At 36.8% G+C, this 20,278-nt stretch overlaps 1 long non-coding RNA gene across 1 annotated transcript; it reads right to left on the bottom strand.

Annotated features, from left to right (window-relative positions):
• Window positions 1–4,641: 4,641 nt before the first annotated feature.
• LOC107290520 lies at window positions 4,642–19,370 on the bottom strand. The gene is made up of 5 exons (XR_001548954.1): window positions 19,353–19,370; window positions 19,138–19,182; window positions 18,443–18,487; window positions 17,379–17,408; window positions 4,642–9,950 (listed from the first exon to the last, which is right to left on the bottom strand). It is a non-coding gene; the product is annotated as an uncharacterized LOC107290520 (long non-coding RNA).
• Between the last annotated feature and the right edge of the window lie 908 nt (window positions 19,371–20,278).

The following is a 20,278-nucleotide window of genomic DNA, read 5'->3' as shown; positions in this document are numbered from 1 at the left end:
AGCCAGGTGCTTCTGGGATTGGCCAGGAGCCAGGTGTGTCGGACTCAGAGGAGGATACGTCTTGGCTGGATCCACGCCAGCGTCGGAGGGACAGACGTGCGCAGCAGCTAAAACGTCGTGCCAGAGATTTCAGCTGAGTCACTGGGCCACACCCCACAGGCTATATAGGCAAGGGGTGTGCCGTTTGAAACTCTTGTGATGGACAATACTGAATCTTCTGTTGCAGCACTCCGGAATTCTCCTGGACTTGATTTGTATTATCAGTAAAGGTCTTGGCAGGCAGCCACGGAGTTGCTGCCAAGTGTTTATCTGTATTTGGCAGTGCTGAGCAGTCTTTTAGCCCTCGGCTGACTGGTTGGGGGGTGTGAGTCGGACGGGGGACAGAACAGCATAGCCCAGACCAAGCTTCCTCTCCTTTTCCTGGATTAGGTAGGTAGGATAGAGATAAGGGCCAGAGTTAATGGAGTTCATCTTCCTAAGCAGTGGTTGTGATGAACCACTTTCATCGTTTGTCGTTGGTTTTTCACATACCTGAGCACAACAATGGAAGAAGAATGAAATTTTCACAGTGGAGGAATGGATTATGAAAATGTCAGAATTTCCAGAAATAACAAAACTGACCTGTTCAAATAACAAAAAACTTTTTAGAAAGACTGGAAGCCTTATGTCATGGATGGCCAACATTTTGTCTTGTCTAGGCTGCATTGATTGAAGAGAGATTGTCTTGGGCTGCATATAAAATATATAATATAGTTGATGCATATAAATCACATAATAATGCTAAAGGTTTACAATCTTATGGGGCCACATTATTAACTGTCCAGGACTACATGCGGCTTGTGGGCAGCGGGTTGGACACATTTGCTTTATATGGACTTTTTGCTGAAAGAAAGCAATGAATTGATGATTTATGGATTTGAAGACTAAGAAAGATGAAGATTAATGCAGTAGTGAAGGGACTTGTAAAATACTCAAGGTGGAAGAGGAACAATAACAACGTAATTATCTGTTGAAAAGAAGGTCAGAAGTCTTCTACATGTTTCTTAACTTTGGCTTTCTTTTTCTTCTTCTGTTTGGTTTGTTATTATTATATGAAAATGTTCAATAAATACGATTCTCCACATATCCATATCTTCTTGCAGAAATCAAGAAAACAGTTGTCATCTGCTTTGCTGATAAGGAACTAAAGGGTAAGGCTTAATTAAGATTCTCAGAAGAAAACTCTCCTAGGAGAAGGAGGGGCTGCAGATAGACTGGTATACACATCTGCTGCCATGATAACATTAGAGGCAGAGTTAAGAAGGAAAAACATTTCCTTGAGAAGGAAAAACCTAGACATTAGGTTAGAAAAGGAGGTTAAAGGAAAAGGAGGCAGCTAAAATAGCTAAAGTGGAGTTCACTCTAGTAAGTGTAGAGGATAAATAATGGATTTTAAATAAGAGAAAAAGTGCTTAGTGGGCCCCAAAAGGATTGGATAGAACACTTAGTTTAGATTATAAGTGATCATTATAAGTGATCATGTCTATGAAACAGTGTTAATACCACTCTATAATGCCTTGGTAAGACCACACTTGAAATACTGCATCCAGTTTTGATCACCACAATGTAAAAAAGATGTTGCGACTCTAGAAAGAGTACAGAGAAGAGCAACAAAGATGATTAGGGGACTGGAGGCTAAAACATATAAAGAACGCTTGCTGGAATTGGGTATGTCTGGTTTAATGAAGAGAAGGACGAGGGGGGACATGATAGCAGTGTTTCAATATCTCAGTGGTTGCCATAAAGAAGAGGGAGTCAGGCTATTCTCCAAAGCACCTGAAGGCAGGACAAGAAGCAATGGATGGAAACTAATCAAGGAGAGAACCTAGAACTAAAGAGAAATTTCCTGACAATTAGAACAATTAATCAGTGAAACAACCTGTCTCCAGAAGTTGTGAATGTTCCAACACTGGAAGTTTTTAAGAATAGACTGGACAACCATTTGTCTGAAATGGTATAGTGTTTCCTGCCTGAGCAGGGGGTTGGACTAGAAGACTTCCAAGTCCCTTCCAACTCTGTTGTTGTTGTTGTTGTTGTTGTTGTTAAAATCTGGAGATATGCCAAATAGAAAAATCACAAATTACAAACCGGTGCAGATTTTATGGTGCTAGAAGGGAGATGGAAGATCTAATCAAAGTTTCACCTATCAGAAGGATACCATTGGATCCAGACCAAATGACACTTCATCTGACTGTGAAAGATAGAAATTGCCGCTGAGTTCAAGATGCCTTTTTAAAAACTCCAGATAAGTCTGATATTAGCAAATTAAAGAGGTACAAACATGCTGGTTCACACTTATTTTAAACTCATGTTTTATCCTACTAAAAGGTTTACGTTTAAAATAGATTTGCACTAAATGTTAGTGTGCATGGGGGCGGGGGGGAAATCTCCTACACTTTTACAACAAACTACTATGCTGGGAATGGGAAAATTATTTCCAAAAGAATCCACAACAACAGGGAAGTGAAATTGGTTGTTTTATTTGATGAAGCTTGACTGAATTAGCTTCTCAATATCTCTGATAGGTGAATAACATCACAAAAAGCAGACATGGAAAGCTGTGTGCTTTATCTTCCAAATTCTTAAAACTGGTAGCGTTACTATTCAAACCCAGAAGGAAACTGATACAAGATATATTTATTCCCCTTAAAGAAAGGGTCAAGATCTGCATAAGAGAGGTCAGTCTCCTTGTTAGCTCTGCGACTCTGTCAATATTTCATCCTGTGATAGAGCACATTTCACTCACTTGCTCATGATGGGATGGCTCCATAAGCTCTCTTGAAGTTCCATGTATTGTTCTGGGTATCTGGTTTAATCCCGACCGCAACAAAGTGTACTTTACTTGGAGAACACAACAAAATCATTAATAGCTACTTGAGAGATGGAACTCATTAAAACCATATAGGCACCAATGGGGGAAATTATGTTTTTGCTGGTTATCTTTTTAGGGAACAAAATTAACTACATCTTATTTTTTAATGCATGTTCATGTGTTCATTTCCATTAAGAAATCTTATTAACATTTCTTTCCCAAGAATACATTTTAAGGAACCTGCATTGTTCACATAGCAAATTATGTTTAAATTATTACTGGGGTTCTTTTTCCCTGTACCCCATTTATAATTAATACCACTGATATCAGCCATACTTTTAACCACCAAAATAGCCTATAAATGAGCAAAACAAACTTGGAAAGTTATTTTATAATCTAGAGAAAAGATCAATATTGGTAAGTAGTAAAAGGGAGAGAGTTCTGTTTACATGTATAAAACCTCAATTTTCACGTCAGTTGTTACAGGACCAAAAATAATGAGGGAATAGTGAGTAGAGTAGAAAAAAAATAGCTTGGGCAAAATATATATTGGAAATGGATCAACAATCCAAGATTATTTAGCAGACACTATCCAAGATTGTTTAGAAGAAAATAACAGTCTTCCAGCAGAATAGAAAGGAATTAAAAGAAAAAGCAGAGGTAGAAAAGAACAACTTTTGATTGATAAAATAGGATTGGAAGATTACAAAAGCCAATAAAATGATTTACATATGGTCTGGATTGATTATAAAAAGATGTTTGATTCATTTTCACATAATTGGATCATCAAATGTTTGAAAACAACTGGGCTCAGAAAAAACATCAGAATGTTTATAGAAAAATAAGAATTGGTGGTTGGAAATGAAAAATATGAGTTTGTTAACATTAGAAGAGGCATCTTCCAGGGTGACTCATTATCACTCTTATTATTTGTCATTGTTATTATCCAATTTTCAGTAATATTGAAGGAAACAAATCTTGGCTCTTAAATAGTAAAAAAAAATACTAATAAATTCTCACATTGCTTTATATAAATGATCTGAAGTTGAAATCCAGTCATTGACAAATATGGTAAGAATTTGGTTCATAACACACCAAATTTATTTGTGGTTGAAAAGAAAGTGTGGATAACTGATATGATAATACCATGGGATAATAGAAGACAAAGAATCAGAGAAGATCCCAAAATATCAAGATCTGAAAATCAAAGTTGAAAGATAATGGCATAAACCAATTGTAGTGGTCCCAATAGTTATTTGCTCACTGGATGTCATACCAAAAATTTTGGATGGCACTTAGAAAATCTGTGCATTGACAAAAATTTCCATCTATCAATTACAAAGGTCATATTGCTGGGATGCTCACATATGCTACACTGATACAGTATGACATCCTAAGCTCTTGGGAAGCACTCAGTGGTGGGATTCAAATATGTGAACAACCGGTTCTCTGTGTGGATGCCGCTTCCGGAAGTCCATTCTGGGCCTGGGCAATAAAAAATTAGCTACCGGTTCTGCTGAAGTGGTGCAAACCGGCTGAATCCCACCACTGGAAGCACTTGATGAGTATGAAAGCTAACACAAGCTAAAGAACTGGCAGCTGTGATTTCACATGGATGTGTATATAAAAATAGTGCAAAAAAAAAAAAGCAACACCAAATGTTTTAGCTGTGAATATTCAATTTAGGAATTTGAAACAATAGATTATAAAAGATCATTTAAATTCTGAAACTAAAAACATTTAAAAATGCAGTGAAGCAATAATATTTAATTTAAAAATTGAGAAACATGAGGTTGAAAACATTTCCCTTTTATTGAAAAGACTTGATATTTTCTCACTTACAGACTATCAGTGAGGTTTGCAACAGTAAGTAATTTGACAGAAAACAAATAACATATTTCTTTCAAATTCTCTTTGGAAATATTTTGCTATAGGGCTTCAAATTTGCATATCAATCCAGCTATTCAACAATTATTCTTTCCATGTTTAGAAGTATCACATAAATAATTACAATCTGTAGTAAATGCAGTGTCTTCATAATAAAACATTTTCTATATAGGATGTCACTTGGAGATGGAAAATGAAATAATTTTTGAAAGGAAAACATTTGTAGTGCTGATAAAGTATGTACAAAGTCAAAATGCAAATGAAGACATAAAGATATAAATAAAAAGTAAAATATTCTTGTCCTTGGCATTCTTTTTTGTTGCTTGAATAAGTGCCAACATTTTAACATATAGCAGTCATTAAACATAATTGTGAAATAAAAGAATATGTCTTGATAATCTAAATAACTTCCTATTGTATAACCATTTCCTGATAAGTTAGGGCAAGACATCACTGGATAAAGTTCCAACTATTTCTTAATTTCAATAACCCTATAGGTTAAAAGTCTATAGGACTGAAGCCTAAATTACATTCTAAACAATATCTTTTTCATATCAGTGCTCTTCCTTCAGGAAATCATAAAACCCCTTTTGTGCAGTTCTATCAATTGTGGAGACATTCACAACCAGTTATGACATCCACAGTCTACACAACTTTTTGCTCTTCTCCTTTTCATTTTATAAAGTTGTCAGTATGGTGTGATGCATATTTTTGTATAAAGCTATAAATCCAGACTACCTACACTCATGGAGTGGCACAGAAGTAGGCTATCATTTTGGCATGCTGAACATTGTTACAAATGGCTGCTATACAGACTTCTCTATTAAACAAATGCTTGTCATAGTCAGTACAGCTAGTCATAAAATGCATCTCATTTGTGATCATCTCTAGTTTGCCTCTCCCCCTCCCCTCTCCCCCTCCCCCTTCATTCTCTTTATTTTTTTCTGGAAAGGTGAGTGTATTTCCAAATAGGGTGTTAGGCTGAAGCTACCTAGCATTTTTTATTTTCTAAGACTATCTATTGGATCCATATATTGATACTTGGTGCTTGTAACATGTCAATAGTTTCTTCATTATCCTTTTTTAAATTAAAGGTCCTATTTAAAAAAAAAAGCCATCTGCAGCCTAGAATCGAGAAGGTGCAAAGGAAGAGTCCGTGAGCAAAATATTGTTTACTCTGCTATAGATTATAACAAAGATTATTCTCTGCTTTCTTGACATTTATAGATGGGCCTATATCGAGACACTACCAAAGATTAGAGGGAATGAGAGAGATGGGTTCTTCTATGGACAACTGAGTCATACCCTTAACCTTCCTTGGTGTGGTTAAGGAATGAGAGTTTGAAACTCATGACTGCGGACTGAGAATAGGGGAGAACATTGATCAGAAATGTGTAGAAAATGTGCAGGTCTCTCAGTCTTATTGGCCAAATACAGTATGTATCTCACAATTGTAAGAAAACTGGGAAAAGTGTTAAGTCTGACCGGTGCTCTATTTATGTGCAGGTAACTTTTCCTCATTGGAAGAAACCCATCATCTTATTCTCTAAATACAACCAATGCTGTACTGTGTTCTTAAATATAAATCTATTTTTGGTCATTGTAAAACACCACTGACTATTTTACAGCTAAGACGTCTCTAAAGTACTTTCTCCAGTTTGTAGAAAACAATTTGTGTTAGCTTTTCTGTTTTCTTGGCTTTACCTCTCAAAATGGAAGGTTAAACATTTTTCTTTGTTTACTATGTTTCTTCTTCCCATCTGTGTTGCACTCATTGCTCTGAAACACCTTTTTAAAAATTTCCTCAGCATTCCTTCTGCTAATTCATTCACAATGGTGGCATATCTCTTTATTTTGCCATTCTTGTGTTTACCTTTTCCTTTTGCACCATTAAAATATTTCATTCCCTTCTTGTTTAAAACAAGACCCTGCCTGTGATATTTCTAATCAGGCCTTTTTGATCTTACTTTCATAATTCACCTCTACTGACTTTGCATACACATGAATCTATCTGGATGTCTTTTAAAAAAACAATTTTATACAAAGCATTACTTCTTTCTTTGCTTTGAGATAGCCTTATTTTCAGTGCTTATAACTCGGTATATTATTTTGACAAACTGCTCTTAGAGATATTGTCCTTGTTATCTAAGGACAATTAACTAAGGAATACAAGAATCATTTAGCCAGTGTGCTTCCCCCCCTTACTCTATTCATGATATAAAAAAAAGAGATGTCATGGCCACATCTAGTACTATCAGTTCAAACTCCCAGTTCTCTGAATATATCCACAAAATGGAAAAGAAATATGCTAGCCCAGGAGCTGGTATAATTTCCATTCCCAATAAGAAAGGCAAATAAATTAAGGGAGTGAAAAACAGAATCAACAAAAACAGAGACAAAAAATATAAGTCCTTCTCTCTTTTCCATTGTCCTTATCAATAAGATATAGGAAGTGTCCCTACTATCTGTTCTTTATACTGTGTTGCTATAGGGTTATTTTGTCTGCTATATCATGAAATGTTGTATTTCTCATCCCTATCTGCTGATAGAAGAAATACATGCACAACAGCACAATGGTGGCTCTGCTTTTGTGATGAAGACTTCATCTATTAACATCAAATTTTTATTTGGATGCCAAGTAAACAAACTTTCTCAGTCATGAGAAATCTTTTCATTATCAGGGACTAGAACATGAAAAGAATTTTAGCTTAGGATTTTAAGTGAATTTGTGGCAAAGTATACAATGAACCTATGCAACATAGAAAGACCACAGTAATTACTGTTTGATTCTTGGTATTAATTAAAATACCAAGTTAAATAACAATATCATGAATCATTGCCCTGTCAAATAATCAAACTGAGCTGTACCTACCATGATACCCTTTGGCCATTTTGTTTTGCAAATCAACAGTTAAAACATGGATAAAAACATGTAATTCAAATAATGGCAGAATTTTTGATTAATCTGGTGTATGGATGGATGCAATATGAAACTTGTGTTTTAAGCAAATGATTAATGTTTCTGGAATCATTGACTATTATGTGAGATTTTATATTTTGAATTTTTCTGAGTCAGCTGAATATCCAAAGGGAAATGTCTTCTCAAATATGCCATTGCACTTGAACCAGTTATAGGGAATTGGGATATGCTTCAATAAATCTCAGTTAAACAGCTTTTAATAATCTAAATAAGGTTTACCTACAATTAGCAATATTTCAATAAAACTCTAAAGAAACCGTGCATGATTTGACTAAAATCACCTATTTAAATCAGCAGGTCTTTGGAAAGCCACTAAAACTACGCTACAAATAGGAAAATAAATGAAAAGTGAACAGAACCTTAAGGTGTCTGTTTTGGGAAGATCAGAGGTAGATATGAACCATCTAAAAGAGGCAGATCTCAAAGTTACATTCTGAAACTTCTACACTTCTGCACTCATTGTGGATCATAATTCTTGATATGGTTGAGTTGGTGACATTAATGCTATGCCAACTCTACAACTCTACCATACAATCAAGCACAGTTAAACGTTTTCATGTCACTTATGAGGTATCATCATTTATAAAAAGTTTGGGTGCTTTCATCAATCATGATACAATATTAACAAGGTCAATCATCTTTGAATCAGTGCATATACCTTGTGACATATCAAAAACATATTTCATAAAGACTATAGACTAGTCTTTAATTCTCTGCTCTGTTGACGCACCTCTTCATTTTGCTTATCCATTGACAAGTTATATCAGAGGAAGCAGCAGGATAAGCCTGTACTTCCAAAGTACATTCTTTGAGTAGTACAATCTTTTATTTTAATCAAAATGATCCTAAATCACTTGTCTGTTATTTAGCCTTCAGTCTAATACAGAATGAACCTTACCATTTCCACAGCTGGTAGTAATCAAGTATCCCATTTATCTGTATTTGCTTTTCTCCCAATAAATTACTTTCACAATGGGAGAACTATATTAGATCAGTTGAAAATACAGTAATGGAAATTGTCTAGGTGGCATTAAATTCCAGTCCTATTTTAATATGACCAAGATATGAAAAGATAAAACATGAAAAGAGAAAGACAGAGAGGGAAAATCAAACATTGTCATGAATTGCTTCAACCTCTTTAGGCACAGTTACCTAAATCCTGTACCATCTCTTCAAAATAAATATCAGCATTTCAACAATAGTTTCTCTTTAGAAACTTATGAAATTGATTCAGGTTAAAGACTTCAGATGTAATTTTTGTGTAAAGAGTTGTCTTTACAAAATTTGTGTAAAAACAATATATAATTTGTTCAGTTTGACATTGCAAACAAGTATAAAATTATATACACAAAATACATTTAATAGAAATTAGGAACAACTACTTACAAAGATACAGTATTATTTACAAAGCAAAACCTATTTTAATAGGCAGCAAGAATAACACCTTTAGACATTTTCATTGGGAGCATTATATTTTTCCTTTTGATGTTGAGATACCAGTCCATTATTTCAAATAGGAAGTAAAGAGGAATTGATAGTTGATATTCTCAATTCAAATATCTCTCTAATATGCAAATAGCAAACATTTTATTGCTTGCTTTTACAAGAACAAATCATATGTAGAACATATGTTTAATTATTAGAGTTTGATTACTTAAAGGTTTAGCATGGACTGACTCGTGATTTCATTTAGCACTATTGTGGACCACAAACTATACTGCAAATGACTAATTCCGTTTCAACATTTTCCAAAACTGATACCATGGAAAATGTTTTCCATACTAGCTAGGTATAAAACAGAAACTAGAAACAGACCTTGACAGAACATGTGAGCGTACATACATATATACCTACGCCTATACCTGCACACAGAACTTACTGTCAAGTACTTTTTCAGCACCATGCTTTCATTCAGGGAAGTAGTATGGATACCCTTCATCACATAATGCCATCAAATTGTCTCTGGTGCTCTAACAACAAAGAAACAACTTTTACAGGTGCATGTGATCAGTCAGATCATACTTCCATTGTCACAGGTGCCACGTGGACTTCCAGATGACCCCCTGAAGTGGGTTGCAAAGTGCAAAACTGTTGCAATGTCACAGGTTGCTGGACATTATTGTTTCCGTGCCTTCAATTTGGGATCAGAAGGTTTTTCTGGAGTTGCAGAATATCGAGGTGTGTCACCATTAAGTCCATTTACAAAGACACATTGATAGTAGCGAACAGCAGCTGAAAAGAGGTAAATAAAAAGAATAATCGGAGTATACAGTATAGCTGTAAAGTTAAACTAATCTAGCAAAGCATAAATCAACTTTCCCTAGCCTGTTGTCAAAATATGTGGCCATCAAGCCAACTCCTTGATAGCTAAAAATTCCAGGAATTGAAGTCAAACACATCCAGAGACTGATATAGCTTATCACTGTCCAAAATCACTTTGTTCCCTGGCTAGGCTTGGCATCAAAAGTTTTAATAGTTAAATAAATGGCAAGCAATGTTTTATCCTGCATTTGTTTTTTGACAAATGGAAAAAGACTTTTTTTTACCTTTCCAACCAAATCTGAGATTGAATGGCAAACATTATTCCATGTTATTGGCTGACACAAAATACTGTGAGCAGAAATGTCAGTGACATTTCTCTTTCTTCATTGCAGTTATTTCAGAATATACCCTTGTGTGAGGAGAAGAATTACAAATAGGCTTCCAGATATTAGTAAATAGAAAATTAGAAGTGTTTTAATCAAATACACAATGGAAATGCAATATATATGGACCCAAGGTAGAGTTTAGGCCCATTTGTATTCATTATCATATGACTTTCCTATACAAGCTGTCTGAAATAATTGGATGGAGCTTTGGCGCTTTAAATGTGTTTTCTCTCTCAAACAGTGCTGGCCAATCTATGGCCTGTGGGCTCCATGTGGACCCTGATATCCCGGTTGCAACTTCTAAAGAATCTGAGCATACGTTGCAGAAATTAAAGGATCCCAAGATCCCATTAATGAAATTTGATGGCATAATTAGAAATACTAGTTTTTATTCACAACACCAAAAGTGAAAGAGAGAGAGACAGAGAGAAACAGAGAGACAAAGAGAGACAGAGAGAGACATACAGCGAGAGAGAGAGAGAGAGAGAGAGAGAGAGAGAGAGAGAGAGAGAGAGAGAGAGAGAGAGAGAGAGAGAGAGAGAGAGAGAGAGAGAGAGAGAGAGAGAGAGAGAGAGAGAGAGAGAGAGAGAGAGAGATGTAGGATTTTTATTTTGACTTTTACAAATATGGAATGGCAAAAAAGAAAAAAAAATTCAGTCAAGCCATCTAATGCGGTTGTGTCACCAGCTATCACTGTGCTCATGCCTCATAAAACAACAACAGCAACAGCAAATAACAATAACAATGTTTTGTCAGACTGGGAGAAATTGTTAGCGTTTGCTCAATATAGTATGAGTTGCAATGATACAAAGTAGAATGTTCAGTGATGGCTGCCTAGTTCCATGTCTTCCCTGCATGTGGCAATGATCTACCCTGTCAGCCTCTATGGCAGTGGTTCTCAACCTGTGGGTCAGGACCCCATTTGGGGTCGATCGACCATTTCATGGGGGTTGCCAAGCAAGGCTGTCTGCCATTTTTTTTGTCCACCATTTTTTTTGTCCATTTTTTTCCCCTTTTCCGGTGGGTGCCTTACCTCCCTTGGGCTGGGCCAGCTGGTGGTCGGCCTGCTTCGTCTCTGCCGCTTGCCAGCTACGCCTCGGCCGGCACAGGGGGCGGAACCACGCATGCGCGGCGCTCCCGGGCAGGGAAAGTCCTCGACTTATGACCGGTTGGGTAGTCCTCGACTTACGACCGGTTTAGTCCTCGACTTACGACCAGTTTAGTCCTCGACTTATGACCGCTTTAGTCCTCGACTTACGACCGGTTGGGGTCGCGGCATTAAAAAGGTTGAGAACCACTGCTCTATGGAAATTCCCTCTACCCTGATTTCCCTGATTTATTTATTTTACTTATTTGTTAAATTTATTTGCTGCCCATCTCGCCCTGGGGTTACTCTGGGCAGCTTACAATACTAAAAATGGGGGGAGGGGAGATAAAAAAATGTAAACATAACAATAGTAAAGCAATGAAACAATAAAAATAAATTATGAAAGTACAACAATGTGAATTAAAAGATGGGAGGGAGGAGACGCAGGAAGCACAGGGGGGAGGTGGGGTCAACTAATTAGTTCAGTAGTCATCTCCAATATGGTACTCCCCCACTGGGTCCTCAGGCCAACTGGCAAAGCCAGGTCTTCATTATTTCTTATATAATTTGCACGGGGAGACATACTCAAATGTATGTGCATGTCTGCGTATATCTGCAGACATGATGACCCCGTACAACAGAGCTTCAGTTATGGGGAGTAATAAGCAGGTATATTTTTGTTCAGTTTTCCATACAAGACAAAATGAAACTCAGAAAGAGTGTGGTAAGAGTTGCTCAAATGCAAATCTTATTAATGCAGCTCTGAGTCTTTATTAAAGCAATTAAATGCTTTCCCTCTAAAAGGGACTCTTTTCCTGGTGCACATTTTTGATGCTCGTCATCATATTTGATGTGTCAAATAGCTTGCAGCTGCCTACGAAAGACTGTTAAATTCAAAGCCCCGAAACTTGACCTGAATATAAAATTTGGCTAATTAGAGATATCTTGGTGCAATTCCATCTTGAGCCAAATATGCAATGAGTTATGCTTGTGGGTCAGGAGCAGGTCACTCAGCAGACATCTTTCATTAAAGCAAAGTACTTTGGCACCAAAGGCAAAGCAGATGGAGAGTTCATTAACACACTGTGTCACAAAACAACATCACAGTTCACTTTAATTAACTGGTCCACTGAGAACTGGATCATTTTAGTTTGGTTTTTTAAAAAAAAAAAAAAAATCAGAAATAACCAGGCACTATGTGGCAGTGTAAAGAGTAACAAATATCTGATGTTATGCTTGTTATAAGCCTTTGGCAACTTATAGTGTCATTTGTACATCAATCTTAATGTTCATTTGGATTGCAAGAGACTAAATAGCTAGCCCTCTAGAAACTACTTTTTTCTTAAATTGTTTCCTCAAAGTGTTTGCTCTAGAAAAACAGGGGAGGAAAGCAAAAAAATAAAAAGAACACCACCCTCAATTTACATCCTATGTCCAATCTATGATGAAGTTATCTAGCTAGGCCAAAGGGACATGTTCTTCATGACAGGGGTCTCCAGCCCCCCAGTTCATGGACCGGCATCGGGCCATGGCATGCCAGAAAACGGTCCGTGCAAACAAGCAAAGCCCCATCTGCAGGATGCAGGCAGTACATGAAACCACGCCCCTTCCAGTCCCCGGAAAAACCTCTCTCCACGGAACCGGTCCCTGGTACCCAAAAGGTTGGGGACCTCTGCTTTATGACATTTTTTTTATTCCTTCAATCTTTACATGGTTTGCAGTATGGAGGAGATCACTTAAAAGAAAGAAGTGGTTTCTTGAAGTATGAAGTCTAAAGGGATTGGCAGCCTTCAGTGAAGAAGAGAAGGAGGAAGAGCTTCATTAGTGTCATAGGCAGCCAGAGAGAGAAAAGGAAGCCTGTCCTGAGATGGATAGGCCAAGGGTACAAGTGTCCAAAATAACAGACAGAAGTAAAATATGCTACATGTTTAGTGCCCTAATAATGCTCAAATCCCTTTGATCCATTCAAATCCATGCTAGGATTTCCTTAAAAAAAACACAAAGAAGATACTCACTACAATCCCACCTGTTCTGTCCCCGTTCCGACCCACACACCCAAACAGCCAGCCGAGGGTTAAGGACTTCTCCAGACACCACTTCACCGATAAGAAACTTGGCAGCAGCTCCGTAGCTGCCTGCCAAGACCTTTTACTCCAAGCACACAGAAACAAAAACAATACACACAGTTTAAAGCCACAGCAAACTACTTCGCCAGAGATTCAGCTTTTGTCCGTCACAGAGGTCCAAATGGCCACCACCACCCTTTTATAGCCTGTGGGGTGTGGTCCAGTGACTCAGCTTAATCTCTGGCATGTCTCTTTTTCTGCTGCGCACGCTTGTCGCTCCTACGCTGGTGTGGATCCAGCCACAACTTCTCTTCCTCATTATCCGACACACCTGGCTCCTGGCCCATCTCAGAAACACCTGGCTCCTGGTCAATCTCTTCTCCGTTGGGAGACACCTGAGGCATTGCCAAAGAGGAGGGTCCTGGAGAGGGAGGCCTGGCCATCTCCTCTCCTTCATGTTCGGAGCCTTCTTCCTCCCATAAGAGGGGCTCACAAGACGGAGCCACAACACCACACCGAAGTTTGCATGAAGTTTGAAAAATATACTGTATGTCCATAATAGATTTGTCATTAAAAGAAATAATATTGTGACAATGAATTTCTCCATAAGCAGTACTCCATATGATATAGTGGTATAAATCTGCATGTGTGTCTTAACCAAGTTACTATTTATACCATTATCTCATATAATTAAAAATGAGACTTCTTACTCATTTTCTGTTGCATTGCATTGGTTGGCAGGAATTTCTCCAGGAATGTTTGCCAGTGCTATCAATGTCACCAGTAAAACATACCTTGTACACATTATTTTGGTCTACAACAATTACTGGAATAAGAGAAAGCACATGGCTGCTGATCAGTACGGTTATTCAATCATTCAGTCTTTTCCAATTCTTCATGACCCAATGGACATCATTTTGCCAGGATTGTCTGCCAGTAATTGCTTCTTGACATTTCTATTCTGACAGCATCAAGTATGTTTTGTTTTGACATTCCAGGTACAAATAGTATACATATTTTTGCAGTACTAAATTTCCCTTTTGACTCTGGAGACATAACAGCTGGATATACTTTTAGCTCTACTCCAGCCTTATCATGGTCACCATCAATACTCTGTGACATAAATTTTTTGGGGACAACTTCTTTTTCCAAAAGATTGAATATTCTTTTCTGGCAAAATTCTTTTTCCAATACATTGTCTTTAATCTAATTCAACATTTATGACCTGCCTATCAATAGATGGCCCCGCTAGAGGTGTACATAGCCAACAGTATAGTTCATAGTCTTGTCTGGGATGCACAAGGTTTTTTTTAACCACTATAAGTTAATTAGCATATATAAGTGTTAATTAGTATAATCAAATTATCATTAATAGACAACAAAATGGAGTAAAAGTATTAATTATGATCATTTACTAAAAATAATTGAACAAGTCCAACAGTTCCTATGTTAACTAAATCTGATTTAGCACTGTCAGTATGTTCATTAATGCTTGGTCCCTAGATTTCTGTATTGGATAAAATCCAGTTTTTCTTTATTCAGTTGCTAATTCCTCCCTCTAGGTGTTTATAACCAGTAATCTTACTTGTAATCAAGACAATGCAACATAAAGTCCACAATATATCACAGATATCCTCTTATACTGACATCTCTAATAGAAACCAATGGGATGTAATTGAAGCCCAAACATCCTAGGATATTATGCTGGAGGGTATTTTGCTTAGCTTTAGTTCATGGGTGAAACATTAATGCTACAGAGCAGCCCTCTCACTCTGAGGTTAATCAGAATGTGGTTATAGAAAGCCATTTGTGTTCTCTGGATGATAGCAAACAACCCTGAGGGTTCTCACACAGCCAAATACCAGATTTGGCTACCAAAACATGAAACAGATGGAAATTATATTTCCCACCCAAGATAATTGGTTTTAGAATGGGTGGAAGAAACAGATGCAAAAAAATGTGAACATTAAACTTTATAAACAGAGCTTGCATTTGATAAATGCAAGATGCCCTCACTGTTTCATAATGGGCCCTTAGTTTTTCTACAATTGAACTACCTTATCAGAAATTCTGGGATCCTCAATTCCTGTTTAATTAGATCCAGTTGAGCATGTTAGGGAAAGGCTGACAACAATGGTAGGTATTTCGTGCAGGAGAAAGGGTCCCTCATTTTATGCATTCACATGAACATCATATTCAGTGAATACACAAGTGGTGCATCACATCAAATGGTCAACACAGCAGCTTGCATATGTGAATCAGACCTTAAAGGACTTCCCCAAAACCATTAATTGGATATAAACAAAGCTTAGAACAGGGGTATCAAACTGCCAGCCCGTGGGCCAGATGCATCATAGCAAAACCGCGCCCATTGCATTGCCGGCAATGGCAAAACAGTCGCAATACATCGCAACATATCATGTGACGTTACGAGTTTGATACCCCTGGCTTAGAAGCAATAGAATTCTTTGCCTTTTATTTCTTTTATGGCTCATTAATACTCTGGTTCAGATAGGAGATATTCCCTAAAAAGAAACTTTCTCAGTGAAGACCTTTTTCCTCTCACTGGTGCAATCAACTTACAAGATCAAGATAATAATTCACATCAGAAGCAAAACACAACAAAACAACCCTCCTCTCAGCAGTATTGTTCATGCAGGGGACATTTGTATGGGGAAGAAGTACCGTCAGCCACTGAACCTACTTATGTGGTTTGTCCATCCGAATTAAGTAATATCCTGTCTTTATTATTTTTACAAATAACTCAAGACGGTGAACATATGCAACACATCTTTCTCTTCCTATTAAGATGGGAACATGCCATTTGATTCACATTCACTGATAAAAATAAGAGTTTTAAATCCCTTAAAAATAATGCATCAACATAGTCAGTCATTAGCGTGACCAGTAGACAGATTCTGTTCAGCTAATCTGAACTTTTCTTGTGTTTATGCATATCCATTTTTAAGAGTTGCAAAACATTGTTTTATTGATGCCAATGCAGTTCTAAGGAAGCCATCTTTCTTGAAAGAAGATGATAAAGTCCAGGCTAATAATTATTACAAGAATGTAAAGCAAGTAAAGTATTTAGTCTTCCATTTAGTAGAATTATAGCTTAGAATTTTAAAAATAGGTTCATGTGGGCTTTTGGCCTCTCATGAGTACAATTTACATTTGCAAAAAATCAGTGGAAGTTGAAATTCTAACCTGCACTGAATGTGAATTACTGAATTACAAATTTATTTTACTGACTTGAGTCTTATTCTTGGTATTAAAGAATCATTGTATTACAACCATAATAATGTAAATCCTTCCCATCCTAAACTTCAAAAACAAAATGTAGGAGGTGGAGATGTGAAGATTTGTGCCAAGGCCATAATCTATGACACAATTACTAGAAGGGGAAGGCGTGAATAAGTGTGTTTTTGTGGAATTACATTTTTATTACAACCAAACAGAACAGCAGAATTCAAGACATTACTCTAATAATTACACAGTTGTTGGGAAAAGACTGATATATTGTAAATGACGTATAGAGAAATCATTTTTTTGGAACTATCTCCTCTTGTACTTGTGCAGGTAGCAACACAAAATGCATAAAAATGGATCTCTTGTTCAAATTCTTTGCACTAATTTATCTTTTCTCCTTCATAATGTAACTGCTTTCAAGATTAGTTTAATCTTATAAAATATCTAAAATGAGCTTTCTCTCATTAACTAGTTTTCAAAGGCAAATTATTCATTCTTTCTTAATCTGACAAGATGAGGCGAAAGAATACTGTGGATACTGAGTTACATGTCCTGAGAAGGAATTAAAGTCCCTTGAAAATCAAAGATGTTTGCAAAGCCTTTAACTTACTTCCTCGTTTTGCAGCTTTTGAAATTTTTTCTGAAAAGAAAGAAAGAAAAATTCAGAAAGAAGGAGAGAGAGAATCTGTAAAACAAGGTGTGTGTTTTTGCTAATTCTTTGCTTTCTTTGCTAATCAATTAATTCTTTGCTTTCTTTGCTAATTTGCTTTCTTTCAATTGCTTTCTTTGCTCTTTAATTAAGTTAACCCAGCAGCATTTTTGAAGTCACATCATACTGAAACACAAAACAGCTATGACTATGAATGTTTTTGATAATGGGATGAAAGCCTCTTTTTTTGCACAGTTGTAGAGAATCCCTCCTGGGTGATACCATAAGGCTTCCTTATTTGTCCATTTTTGAATATTCTTTTCAGGCTTATGGAAACCACTTCCAAGATCCTCCAGAAGAGATCTGTTTTCAGAACTAGCCTATGTTCCAGAAGGAGGCCATTCTAAAAAGCTGGTGCTGCTACGGAAATGCAGCATGATTTAGCCTCCTATACCATCCAAAAGTGGTATAGGAAAGATCAGCTTTCCGCACAAATATTGAATCGGTCAGGCTGATTCTCATGGGTAAAAACAGCCCTGAAACTAACTTGCTGCCAAGCCATAAATTTTAAATTATATCTGAAAACCTAAGGAAGCCAACACAGGGCCCTTAGCAATGTGTGCAATGTGCACTGTGTCTCATGTATGAGTGCCAGATTCTACATCAGTCACATTTTGGATTGCCTACAGCTTCTGAATGGTCTTGTAGAATACCTGCAGAAAATCTCAACAAGTGTTAATGAGGGCTTGGGTCACGATGATAAGGTCCCACGTCCTTACAAAGTGCAACTGGGACACTTTCTCAAGTTGGGCAAATGCCACCCTGACCATAATATATCAAACAATAGAAAGTTATGGCTTGGGAAATAACCACATATGATCAATCATCGAGTAAAAATGTGGTTTTTCATTTCATTTCATTAAGGCTTTCAATAGTGAACAATTAATAATAAATCTTAATAGCCACTGGATTTAAAGAATAAGAGGAGGAGGAGGAGGAGGAGGAGGAGGAGGAGGAACAATTACCTTTAGTCATATTGTAATAAAAATTGGCTTCTTTTTCTGAAGAAACTGTTAACAGAACAAAAATATCTAATTAATGTGGATTCTAAATTTAAGAGTTACAGATATAGACATAGAAATAGATATAAAGATACACAAACACACACATTATATACAGCTACTCTCTTGAAAGAACTTTACATGTTTCACAGTATTTAGCCCTTAATCAAAGTCCATGAGACTTTAACAAGGATAGAAGGAAAACTTCCTTGCGTCACAAAATCATGAGATCAAAGATTCTTATTCATGATGAAGGATGAGTGACCATGTTTCTATCTTTCCCCATCTTTCTCCTAGACTTTTCAGGACCAATTCCATTCCCCATCCCCAAGAACACAGTATTTACAGAGAACCCAACTGATTTCTAGAAAAGCTAAATACCACAATAGTCCAATTTTAAACAAAAATCGAGAAGCTTGTTGTCCTCTTAAAAATAACTCTAGATTTATGGTTTGTAAGGACAATTGTGCATTGCTGTAATAAGAAGAGGAAGACAAAGATTCTAACCTATCTCAGCCACTGGAGCTCACTGGGTGATTCTGGACCCCAATTTACCTCACAGAAAGAGGTTTGTGTACATTGTCTTGAACTCTTGAATGAATGGCAGGATAGAAACTTAACACATACATACATACAGTACATACATACATACATACTACCTTTGTCATGTTTTAATTTCAAGGGTGTCTTTTCAACTGTTTTTCCTGTATAGATAAAAGAAAAATAGAGAAAAATCAAATACAATATTTAAACTGAAACCATACGATCCACTTTGATAACATTAAAATAAGGAAGGAAAGATATTAGCAAATTCAGAGAACAATTACTTTTCACCCAGTCTTTTAGAAGGCCAAAAAACCCACCCCAGTCTTACCGTGTTTTTCCTTCTTTTCTCTCAAAGATTTTTCTGCTTTTTTCTCATCTGCAAAGGATATCCAAATCATAGGGGTTAAACTTCAGGGGCCTTGGATATTTACATATTGTTTCACAAACCCTTGGAGAAAACAGGCTTGTGATTTCCGTCTCGTCAGCAGCAGGGAAGTTAAATGTGGTTGGAAACAGAACAGATCTTATATTTGCATATTTACATGCTCTTCTGTGGACTTGGATTGAATCATATCTCAAGTGATTTGATATATGCACAGATGTCTTTCTTCAGCATCCATTTTTTTCCAGGCATCCCTGAATACAGTCAATCAGCTGTGACTTCATACAAGGAGACAGACTGAAATTAACTAAGGTGCAGAGCTGGAGCAAGGCCGCCACTCTGATACTTCCTGCTGAGAACAACAGCAGGTAGTTGGCAGTTTGCCATAAAGCTACTCATTCTATCTGCCTTCCCCCCCTCAAGATACAGCTCACTTTAATACAACTTCAGTCTTTATCTGCTCAACTGTGAGCAGCCTAGCATAATCTCCCCACATGCTACATTACCCTCCCAGATACTAACAGCCCAGCCAGATAATTCCAAGTAAGTGATTAAAGTTTGCAGCTACCTTGACAAAGTGAGTGATAAAAATAGAATATTTGACACTTTGAGGCAGATCTTTTAATGTGACAAATTTAATTAGCTTTTATGGTGCTCAGTAGATATATGAGGTGAGGTTCTGGGCACATTAAGCTCCATTCAGGTACATGATTCTCGTGGCTGAATATTTTTGCTATTACATATACTATGTATGTATGTACTATAGGTTATGTATGTATACTATATGTTTAGCTGCAGTTTTGAGTTCAGCTGTTGCTTTTTCTGCTTTTTCTGTTGGGTGGCATGGGGATAGAAAGAGAAAGAAAAGAAAT

Source organism: Protobothrops mucrosquamatus, unplaced genomic scaffold, assembly GCF_001527695.2.
Source record: "Protobothrops mucrosquamatus isolate PMUCROS unplaced genomic scaffold, P.Mucros_1.0 scaffold916, whole genome shotgun sequence".
In the NCBI taxonomy this organism is placed as follows: domain Eukaryota; kingdom Metazoa; phylum Chordata; class Lepidosauria; order Squamata; family Viperidae; genus Protobothrops; species Protobothrops mucrosquamatus.
This window is presented reverse-complemented; position numbering and strand designations above follow the sequence as displayed.